The following is a 10,726-nucleotide window of genomic DNA, read 5'->3' on the forward strand; positions in this document are numbered from 1 at the left end:
CAATGGAAGAACTACTGTCAACATCATCAGTGGAAGTCTGTAGTCCTGAACCCTGTGTAAAACTAGAGGTGGGGGCATCAGGGAGGGACCACTGCAGAGCCTGAATTTTTGTAATCACTACCTGCACATGGACCTCTGGAGAAGGCAAAATCACCATTTATCTTCGTTTTCCATGACTGTGTCTGAGGAAGGTATGAAATGTTTCTCAGAGTCTTACGGTGTTTTCAAACCAGAAATATAAGAACGGTCTAAGCTGAATTTGGAAATGTAGTATAAATGGTCAAGTCAACAGTAAAAAAGGTAATTAAGAAGGGAAGAGAGTTTTGAGAAAATCTCTTTGAGCTGGTTTTATGATGTTAAGCAGTTACTGCATTGAATATAGGAAATCTTTGTTAGTATTGTTGCCCTACTTTCATCAGATAGCCGATTGACTGTCAAAACCAAAGCAAGCAAGGTTTGACATGCTTTGATAGTTTAAAATGGAGTTGGGCAATGAGTAGAGATTGCTTAAATTCTGATTTACAAAAAACTATTTTGTAGTTACTTCTTGGTTTTCTCCTGTATTTTTTATCATATACTTGAGTTTGTTTGTTTGCATTTGACAGATAAAATTTTCCCCATGTTTTCTTTCCAGTTTTTTTTTTCAGTAAAGTGCTTGGTCTCTTAGAAATCCACAGAGGAGGAGGGGAATTGATTTTCTTACCTGCCTTGTATTGAGAGATATAAGTGCAGGGAAGGGAAATATTAAAGGGAAGGCTGAATTTTTCTAGAGTTCTGCACTTCAGATAGTGCTGTTTTGAAATACATGCATGCTTTCTGGTTAGTTTCCTTCTGCAAATTGGTTTTCATGAAGGTTTCAGTGCATACAGTGGCAAAAAATAATCTGGACAGTCTTCTTTAGACAACCTTATTCAATGCTGTGTTATCTGTGTGGAACTTAATTTTTAAAATTAACTTTATTTTTGGGGAAAGGACAATATAATTCTGTTATCCTTGTTCTGTGCTCTGCAGTTGCTTCTACAAGTAGTCGTTGTAGTCAGTGCTGAACATGAATGGTGAGGAGCTAGCCAGGGGCAAGCAAGAACTTTGCAAAGGAGAAACTGGAAGTTGTCACCCCTTATATGTCTAAAGCTTTCCAGAATCTGAACTTTCCTGTGGTCTAAATTAAATGTTACTTCTCTTCATGCCCTTTAGTCTATCCCTGAGAGGAGGTAGGGCTCTTTACTCCTGGAAGGAAGATTAACTTGGTCTCTTTTGGGGAAGAAGTAATCCTTGAACCTCTGGGATGGACAAGAACATAATGGGTGGTGTAGGTGATGACATCTAGGCAGATTGGCAGACAAGAGGCATTGAGACTGTAATTTTGTGAAATGGCATGTATTTTTATTTATATATTTTTTTTCTTTCTTTTTTTTTTCTTTTTTTTTTTTTTCCTGTTTTTTTTCCCCTGTGGTTTCCAGAGACTTGCAGTAAGTGATTTATCCACTGTACTCGTTCCCTGTGCTGGCAGAGCTGTAGCATAGTGCACTGACTGGGAAGCCTAATTTCTAGGCTGGCCTTCGACTCTTCCAGATCCTCAGGAGGAGGGGTGAGTTAATGGGGATTTACTTGTCTGTTTGAATGGTGCAATACATTACCTCTCCTTCCTGACATGCTTCTCTAAAAACTGCACAAAGCATAAGAAGTTACCTTTTTCCTGGTTTTCAGAAAGCTTCTGATAGAAAGGAAACAAATATAATTTTAATGTTTCTGTCTTTACACTACTTCAAACCAGGCACAAATACCTAGTAAATTTAAAGAGCAATGGATTAACTCTTAAGTGATTTGATGCTGTAACCTTTAGTTTGACACGATGGAGGCTGGTACAGCCTTTCTCCTGGATGAAGTTTGTTGCAAAACCAAGCTTGATTAAGAAGCAGTGGGAGAAGAGACTTAGAAAAGCTGCGGTCATCCTATCAATTTGTTTTAAGGCCAGGTGGGTTTTTAATTCTTCTTCCAGTCTCTTTGAATGTACATTTGGAAAGGAGAAGAAACCTTCAAATGTTTTAGGCAAAACACAGTAGTTTTTCCTGGGGTAGTCTGTTGGGTAGGTAAACCTTGCTTCTAGCTTGCTGGAATGTTGTCTTTGACTAAGTTTTAACTAAGCAGTAGATAGGCTTTTGGGGGGATTTTTTGTTTGGTTTAGAATTTTAAATAGCATGTGAGCAGGGAAGAAATGTAGCAACCATCATTCTGTTAGTAATTTTTTTTCCAAATGTATTTGTGCTCTAGTGGTAAAAAGTATAAGTAGTAGATTAAGATCTAGGGTCTCTGCTGTTTGGCAGAATCATCATGCTGTTTCTGGAATCATCATGCCTGGAAGTATTCAAAAGACACGTGGATGTGGCTCTTGAGGACATGGGTCAATGGTGAACACAGTGGTGCTGGGTTAATGGTTGGACTCAGTCATCTTAGAAGTATTTTCCAATATTTGTGGTTTTATGATTCCTTAATTTTTGCCAAGGGTGGAAATAAATGCCTAATTCTTATCTAAGAGAAGCTTCACAAAGAACTTAAATTTTCTCATGGAAACAGTAGGAAATGTGGGCAAAGGTCAATTATTTTTTTATCCTGGTAAACCCCAAACAGTTTTTAGAAATACCTATGAAATAAGTGATAACAGTGGAATATTTTTTTTTTAAAAACCCACAATCATCCACCAAACCAGTGCATCCCAAAGCATGACAAATCTTTTATTTCATTAGTGCAGAGGACAATAGAAGTCACCTGAGACAGGTTTTCATGTGGCACCTGATGTAATACTGCGCTGGTTTATTATTCTCTCAGAGTATTACAAAAGGTTAAAGGGAGCAAAATCATTCTCTGAGACAGACCTCAGTCCTTTTGTGCCTGCTGCACAGTTATGTGCAAACAGCCTACGTGCCAGCAGTGTGGGAGTACAAAGCAGCCATAAAATTTATTTTACTTGACTCCTCTGCTTGTGTCTGGCATGAAGAAGAAGAGGGAGAGGCAAGTTCTGGTTGCTAGACTATCCTTACTGTCATCTGTTTTCAGACAATATGGATGTATTCATGTTCGTTACCAACTTGAGCAGAATAACACAGTTGCAGACTGTTATATTCTGCCTTAGAGCAGAAATCCAAGGCTCCACAGTTAGAATTAGTTTCTGGATTTTGTTTTCTGATCCCACCTCCACCTCTTCTTGGGCTGTCATCTTGCTTGTGATGAGAAGGCTGATGACCGCATGTTAGCAGTTCTAGGCTCTGGTAAAATGAGTCAAGCTGCTGTTACAATTCCCATGAAGCTGTCCATCAATGTGGATGCAGAGAGCAGAGCCATTAGAATTGGTTGGACAGGTGGTGGAGAATAGCTGAACACCTGTGGGAAACAAAACCTGAATCAGAGCTGCTTCAAGGCAAACAGTATTCCCTTTTCCAGCAGCCTGACTGAAGAATCTTCATTTTAGAGACAGTAGAGCATACAAGGTAATGTTTTCAATTCTTAATCAAATACCATTTTTGTTCAAGAAGCTGCTTTTTTGGGGGAGTTTCAGCCAGCACCTAAGAAACACTGAAATACTACAAGCCATTTGTGTTACCACCCTGTCTAATTTGCTTACAAACTTTAGATGGATGTAGAAACAAAATAACGCTTTAGGAGCCATGGTAGCTGTGATGCATGAAAAGCCCTGTAATAGCTATCTGGTAAAGAAATTATAGGGATGGTCTTCATATCAAATCTCACATTAAGCTGTATTCATATCCTGTCAGAGATGAAAAAAACCCCAGGAATTAAATGTAAGTGCCAATAATTAGATGAGAGGAGTCTTGTAGCTAGGCACCTGCAAGATGGGTATTTGAACATGCTTGATTAGTAGGGAAAAAAAATAAAAAGTCCATTAGCAAAGGAATATCTGTCACTGCATTTTCTCCTAAGAACTGAAGGCTTAATGCAATTCAACCCATTTAATATGTTGCTTTCCAGGTACTGTTTAGAGTTCATGTCCTCTGCTAGTTAGTTTCACACGTTATATTGCTTTACCAAGGTGAGGGAATGGTTCAAAATCAGTGTATCCCTGTCGTTCCAAGTTAGGGTTACAAAAGTAATTAACACTCTATTGTATGTATTCAGTGGAATGAAGTCATGCAGTGGATTCAGTTTGGCTGGGTGAAAAAAACATCCCATATTTACATTGCTAGAGTCCTTCATCATTCACATTTGATCTGTCTGTCATTTGATACAAGATACAGGCATGACAACCTGTCTCAAGCTGCTACAAGGTCTACAGAAGAGATCATCCAAGATAGTGAATGTAATTACTTCTCCAAGAGTTGAATTTGTGCTTCAGAATACAAGAAAAGCTTACAGGTTGAAGGTTTATTTCACGTTTGTAAGATAAAACCTTATGCTTTGTATGTTTAACATCCTAGAATAAAGCATCAAATACATGGCTTTTAGTTACCCTACTTCTTACAAATCCCTTCTCCTAGCGAACTGTCTACCTTCACAGTGTGTTCATTGACAGGTGTTTTCATTTTGTATTATGACCCATCCCTGAAGGAGGGGTAACTGAGGTTCTTGTTAATAATACATCCCTTGGGGTTGGTTAGAGTGAAATGACACTAAATTACCAGTGTTTATAAACATATATATATATGCCAGGTTTATTTCAGAACAATTTGGTTGCAAAGGATAGGAGGTATGTAGGTTTGATTATTATCTTTAGAAATATAACAATACAGACACATAAAAATAACATGTAAGAAAATGTAAAATGAAAAGAAAAAAGAGAGAAAGGACAGGTGAAAGCCTCAGAAATTAGTTTGAGGGCACTTTGGGGGTCTCTGTGGTTTGTGACACCTTCTAAGACATGACAGCTGCCTCTCATGACAGCATATTTTATGCCTTGTCTTGAGGGATGAACACCTTCAGGCCTATGTGTGAATGTCCCAGTGCTTCCTCAGCTACTCCACTTCCAGAGGGTCTTTTTATTGGCCTTGTCCCTTATCTGGCTCAAACCCCATCTGTAGCTCCCTCTGCACCTGGGCTGTGATGATGCACATCACAGCAAAAGCACCCAAGTGGCTCACGGTTTGAGTCATTGTCCACTAACATTTCAGTCTAACAGCTTGCCAAATTCCTCCCAGACTAGCTGTTTAGCTGTTGGAGGGTTTTGATGCAGAGGGGAGGGAAACAATTAAAAGGGCCTAAGATTTGGGACTGTAACAGTCAAACCCACCAGATGCTCCAGCAAGTGGGATTTTAGGATGAACATATTTTGCTGTAACAAGTCTTTGTTTTTGCCTCTTTGTCTCTTGATTACTTTCCACAGGAGCTAAGAAAATGTTGGCTTGAATTGCCAGACTTCTGGAAACGGTGTTCTTAGGTGAGTGCAGATTTGCATGACTGGAATGGTGTCTTCTGCTCCTCTCTTTGGAGGGCACATTCTTTTTCTTCTTATTAATGTGACTAATCAGTGAAACTTTCTCTATATTCTTTACTGGTAAAGCTGCTGGTCATGGGTATGTCTCTAATTTAAGTTCTTTTGCCAGCATCCAAGAAGACTCTGTATGTGTGGATTCCTTTCTCTCGATTAAATTGTCTTATTTTAAAAACAAACATTAAACTTGTATGAAATTATACTGATTCCTGAGTGTTGTTTGTTTAAAAATTATTCTCTAAAGGGGATGTAAAAAGTGCAGGCTACTACGAGGTATTAATAGTGGGAAGAGAGGGTGCTGGGTTCTGAAGCTTCTTGATTCATAGGGCCTTTACAGGCCTTTCTGTATCCCTTGGAAAAGCTGCTTAAAGTAGGGGAAAAGGCTTTTTAAAGCTCCCGTCTCTATACTTAATTTGGAATCTTGCAGCTATTTTTGATCTCAGCTACCCTGTTAAATTATTCATGCAAACTTCTTTGTCATGTGTTCACAGAAGTGCCTTGTTAACTCTATTCACAAGTATTTCTTCTCAAGGGAAGTGGTGTTGTGTTTCACCAACAAAAATATCCTGACAGCAGCTGCCAGGCATGTAAAAGAATAAAGGCAGCCTGTGCTTATTTTTTTTTTCCCAAAGATTTATTATAACTGTTGATTATTCTTGAAAATAATATGTGAGTGATCACTTTACAGTGTGCAGATAGACTCATCCTACTTTATATATGACTAAACCACCAAAACTAGCTTGTTGCTGCTGCTCAGGGAAGAACATCTTGGAAATTCTTATTTTTGCCATATAAATTTCACATAGCCAGTCATACCCATCAGTGTAATCCTACATATTGAATTGTCAGCTCTTAGCTTGTTGTGTTTTAGATCCACTTTCTCCTTCCTTAATTGCTGCTGCAGAGGCTGACTGGTGAACTAATTACTGTAGCACTGATATCCTTTGGCTAACAGAGGTGTAATCCAGGGGAGGATTCAAACAGCCTGCCTAGAAGGGATTGCCTGTACTTTAATCATAATTAAAACATCTGGCTGCTCCAGAAAATATTCAGGAACATGGTCTGTACAGCTACTGAAAAAATTATTTGCCACACAAAGGCTGCATTTTAACCACGTTCTTTAGCAGAAATTACCTCCTGCCTGCAGTAGAAGTGTTGGTTGGACTTGATAAACCTGGTAGCCCAACAGAAGTGAAGCTGCCTGCATCTTTGTCTCGCCAGGTCCAGGCAGCATGAAGGCTGTGTGTGTACTCCCAGTAAGCACACAAACACACCTCTGTGTGTGCACATGGCCAGCCACACAGGCAAACACATATGAAACCAGAAAACAGCACTTCTGCAAATCAGTGCCATAATGCTCTTCCCCTCTCTGGAATGAAGGTCTGCAGTGGAACATCCAGAGGAGACATACAACATGGGCCTCCTTAGTAACAGGACAGATGCTCATTTTTCCAGTAGCCAGTTATGGATCCTTGTTCCCTCCAGCTGCAGATGCTTGATCATGTGTGTCGGTTTGGAAAGAGAGGTGTCTGCTAAGGAAGGCCTCCCCTGAAATGGAAAATGTAAACCACCTCCCTCTGAATTGTTATAAAATTGAAATTAAGGGGCTCTCAGGCAAAAATATGGGAGTAGGAATAACAGTTCTTTATTAGGGAATAAAATAAAAAGATAAAATAAACAAAGCAGTAAACTAAAACAACACTGACAGAGTCAGAACATGACCTGACACCCTGTTGGTCAGGGTGCTGGTAGCAGTCCAATTGGAATTGTGGCTGCAGTCCTCCTGGAGCATCAGGTGTGGTTCTGTTGGAGCAGGGATCCTGTAGAAAAGGATGTAGTCTTCCTCTGAAGATCCAGTGGAAGAGGCAGCTGTTCCTCTGGGAAATCCAGTGGAGAAGCCATGCTGGTGCACCAGAATCTCAAGATTATATCTGGGTAGGAATGCTTGGCTCCTCCCTCTGGGCGGAGCATCTCCCAGTGGGATGCTGTAGTTCTTATCAGTCATGCAGTGACATTCAATAGCCTGTTATCAGCAGATGTCTCCCTGGAGGGAGGATTGGTTGTGGAAGAGATAAGGAAAAGTGCCCACTTAATAGAAGACAACTGCCATACAGATGGCAAATAGAATACAATTTGCCTGGCAATCCAGGACATTATGGCAAGACCTCAAGGCTCACTGCCCCACTCAGTTTGCTGGCAGCCACAAAGAGGCACCCACAGACTGCGGATCCACTCAATGACCAGCCTTGGGCAGGCCCCCTGCCCGCTGCCCTGGCACCCTCTGGTCTCTGATCCTCTCAGGCAGAGCCTCATGGCACAGCAGTAAGGACTGAAAAAAGTCCAGAGAGCTGAAAGTAGTCAGAAGGTGGGTGAGTAGCAGGGGAAGTGTCATTTGTCATTGTCCTGCTCTTGGTCTTTCATGGGATCTGGTTTCCTTCAGTACTACCAGCAGGCCATTTGGCTAACCAGAGCATGCTCTGAGCCAGAGCTGGCATTCCTCAATACCTGGCAAATCCAGCTGGCAGACAGTGGGCTTTTAGCTGCAGTACAGTGGCTGGATTCTTTTACATCCAGACACTGAAGAAACTGCACCATCCTCAGAGAAATTAGTAAAAAAAATCAATTTTGATACAAAAATGCTTCACGGCACTTTACCACTCTGCACCTGCTAACACTCATGTGTGTTTCGTGCTGTTCTGCAAGTACAGATTTCATATTTCATGTCTCTGTCATGGGATTTTTGACAATCACAGAGCCAACCTGAGGTGGGGCAGGACCTGAGGTGGGGTGGTGTAAACTGTGTGAAAAGAATTGGTCTGTAATGAAATAAAGCCTGCCTTAGAGTTGTTGTTTTTGGCTAGCTTTTCTGTGGAAGTGAGGTGTAAACCATCAGGGTGTGTCTTCAGTGACCTGGGCAAGTTCAACAAGCCTCCTCCACACTGGTGACAGGTTCTTTTGGTGCAAAGCTGAAGGAGAGGCTACAGCCTTACTTTATTAGCTGTGAGAGAATATGCACAGGAGGAAGTTGTTTATCTTCAGTCTGAGCTCACAGCATCTCAAACACCAAAACCAATCAATCACAAAAGGCAAGTACACAGGAAACCAATTGTCTTTGTTTAATGACAACTGGCATCCAAGCAGTGGAGCACCTCACACCTCTCAGAATAAATATATTTGGGCTGCAGAGCCTCAGGCTGTGCATGGGCTGCCAACTTCCTTAAACTGTATGTAACAGCCTGGGAGCACCTGACCAATATCCACCACACACATCCCCATCCCTCCAGGGCTCAAGGGGCTAGGAGGGGTTTACAGGGCTCCCATGGAGAGGACAGCAGCGGTCTGTGCCACCACTGGCTAGATGGCTTTTCCAGTGGTGGCACAGTGCAGGGAGTCATGTAGGCTCCAGCCAGGACATTGCTGTCAAGCTGCCTGAGGGACATTGGACTCCCAGTCCTCCAGCTCTCTGTGAATGAGGGCAGGGAGAGAAGTAGGTGTAATAAACCTACCCCAGGGAGAGAACAACCCAAGGAGAGTTGAGCTCAGTTCTGCAGCTTGACAGGTCTGCAGAGCCTTGTGTAGCCTAAGGAAATCTACCCTGGTTACAGCCCTTCCCTGATCCAAAAGCCCAAGTGGCTCCTGCTTTCAGAAGTAACCTGTCAGCAGAGTTCTGGATCTCATTGTGCAACAGCAAACTGCTCAAGACAATATTATTTTGTTCTAGAAGCACCTGTACTCAAAAACGGTCCAGTGTCAAAATTAATTTCTTCCAGGGGGGCCAGGATGCTGCACAGTGCCCATTCACACCTCCCATGCCTCCAAAATTTGCATGATGAAACTATGTTGGTAGGAAAATAAAAAATCATGACTGATAAGAGACAATGACAAAGCAAAGCTCTCATCCCTGTACCCAGGAGAAAATTGTAGCTGCAGGATAGCATCACACCTCCAACTGTTCTTCTCCCCAGCCACAAGATCCTTGTTTTCCAAGAAACTGCTGGTCCTCACAGCACAGAAGGGACATTAAAGCAGTTACAGAACTGAGTGATATGGACTGGAGAAGATGCCCTCCAAACTGTCCCTACCCTGCAGTGTTGGCACAACTGAGCCCAAGAGAGAAATACATTTATTTGTTTCAGAAGGCAGATGTCATCTGCTGGGTGCCAAGATGAATATGAACCTTCTGTGCCAATGCTTATCTGAGCAGTAAATGTAAGATGACAGCAAATGTCCTCCTGAAATTAGCACAAAATCCTCACTTCTCAACATGTGCAGATTCAGGAGTGGACACAGGAACAGTGTCAATGTGACAAAATTAATTATTTCATGTACTGCTTGCTCCTGTGAATGCTTTTAAACCCTTTATTTAGGGCAAGAAAAAAGAAGGTTCAGAAATAAGGGCTAAACATTATCACAAGCAGCAGCAGCAGCAGAGCAGGGTCAGGCTGTGGATGTACTGCCCAGCTTTGTGCACTTCCACCTGTGCAAGCAAGGTGAACCAAATCATTACATTAAAAAAAACCAAAAAACAAAAAACCAAAGAAAAACAACAAAACAAAAACCAAACAAGTCAACCAAAAGGTCACAAGTTTTCAGCAGCAGGGTTGAATTTGTGAGGAAAATCCTAATTGCCCACATCTCCAGTTTAGACTGCCCACCCAGGCAAGGCTCCCAAGCACAGCACCTGAGATGCTTTGAATGGAAAATGAATGGACTAAAGGAAAATCAGGTAATTCTCACAGCCCAGCAGTGATGAGGCAGCTTGCCAGAAGCCTTTATTTCCTCTCTTTTTAAAAACATTAAGTGGGCTGTGGCTATGCTGTACTAACCACTATACAGCTAGAAACAAGCACACAAAGCAGAACACCTATATTATTCCCTCGACATTAGGATTTTAATCTTTAGGAGGCAGTTTTCCTCCAAATGTGTAGATTGACATGTCTTTAGTAGTAGAATTGGTGACTAAGATCCCTACTCTTTATTCTCCTCCCTATCTTGAGGCTACAAGATCCTTCATATTGTGACTGCAGCTTTTCTTCTTTGTGCCTGCCAAGGGCAGTTTCGTGAAGAACATTGTGAAAAATGCGTATTTTATGATTGGCTTTTTGCAAATATTAACATGAATATTACATGTATTATGTTAGAAAGTTATGCTGTATTAATTCTCTTAAGTAGTGTGTTAAATATAGTTTTAGATTACAAGATAATGTTAAAACAGAAACTGTGCTATGTAAGATACTCTTTAACTAGCTCAAGAAAGAGATGAGATAATCAAGAAATTCCTTGCAC

This window comes from Onychostruthus taczanowskii, unplaced genomic scaffold (genome assembly GCF_017590055.1).
Source record: "Onychostruthus taczanowskii isolate IOZ18803 unplaced genomic scaffold, ASM1759005v1 scaffold21, whole genome shotgun sequence".
Taxonomy (NCBI): Eukaryota; Metazoa; Chordata; class Aves; order Passeriformes; family Passeridae; genus Onychostruthus; species Onychostruthus taczanowskii.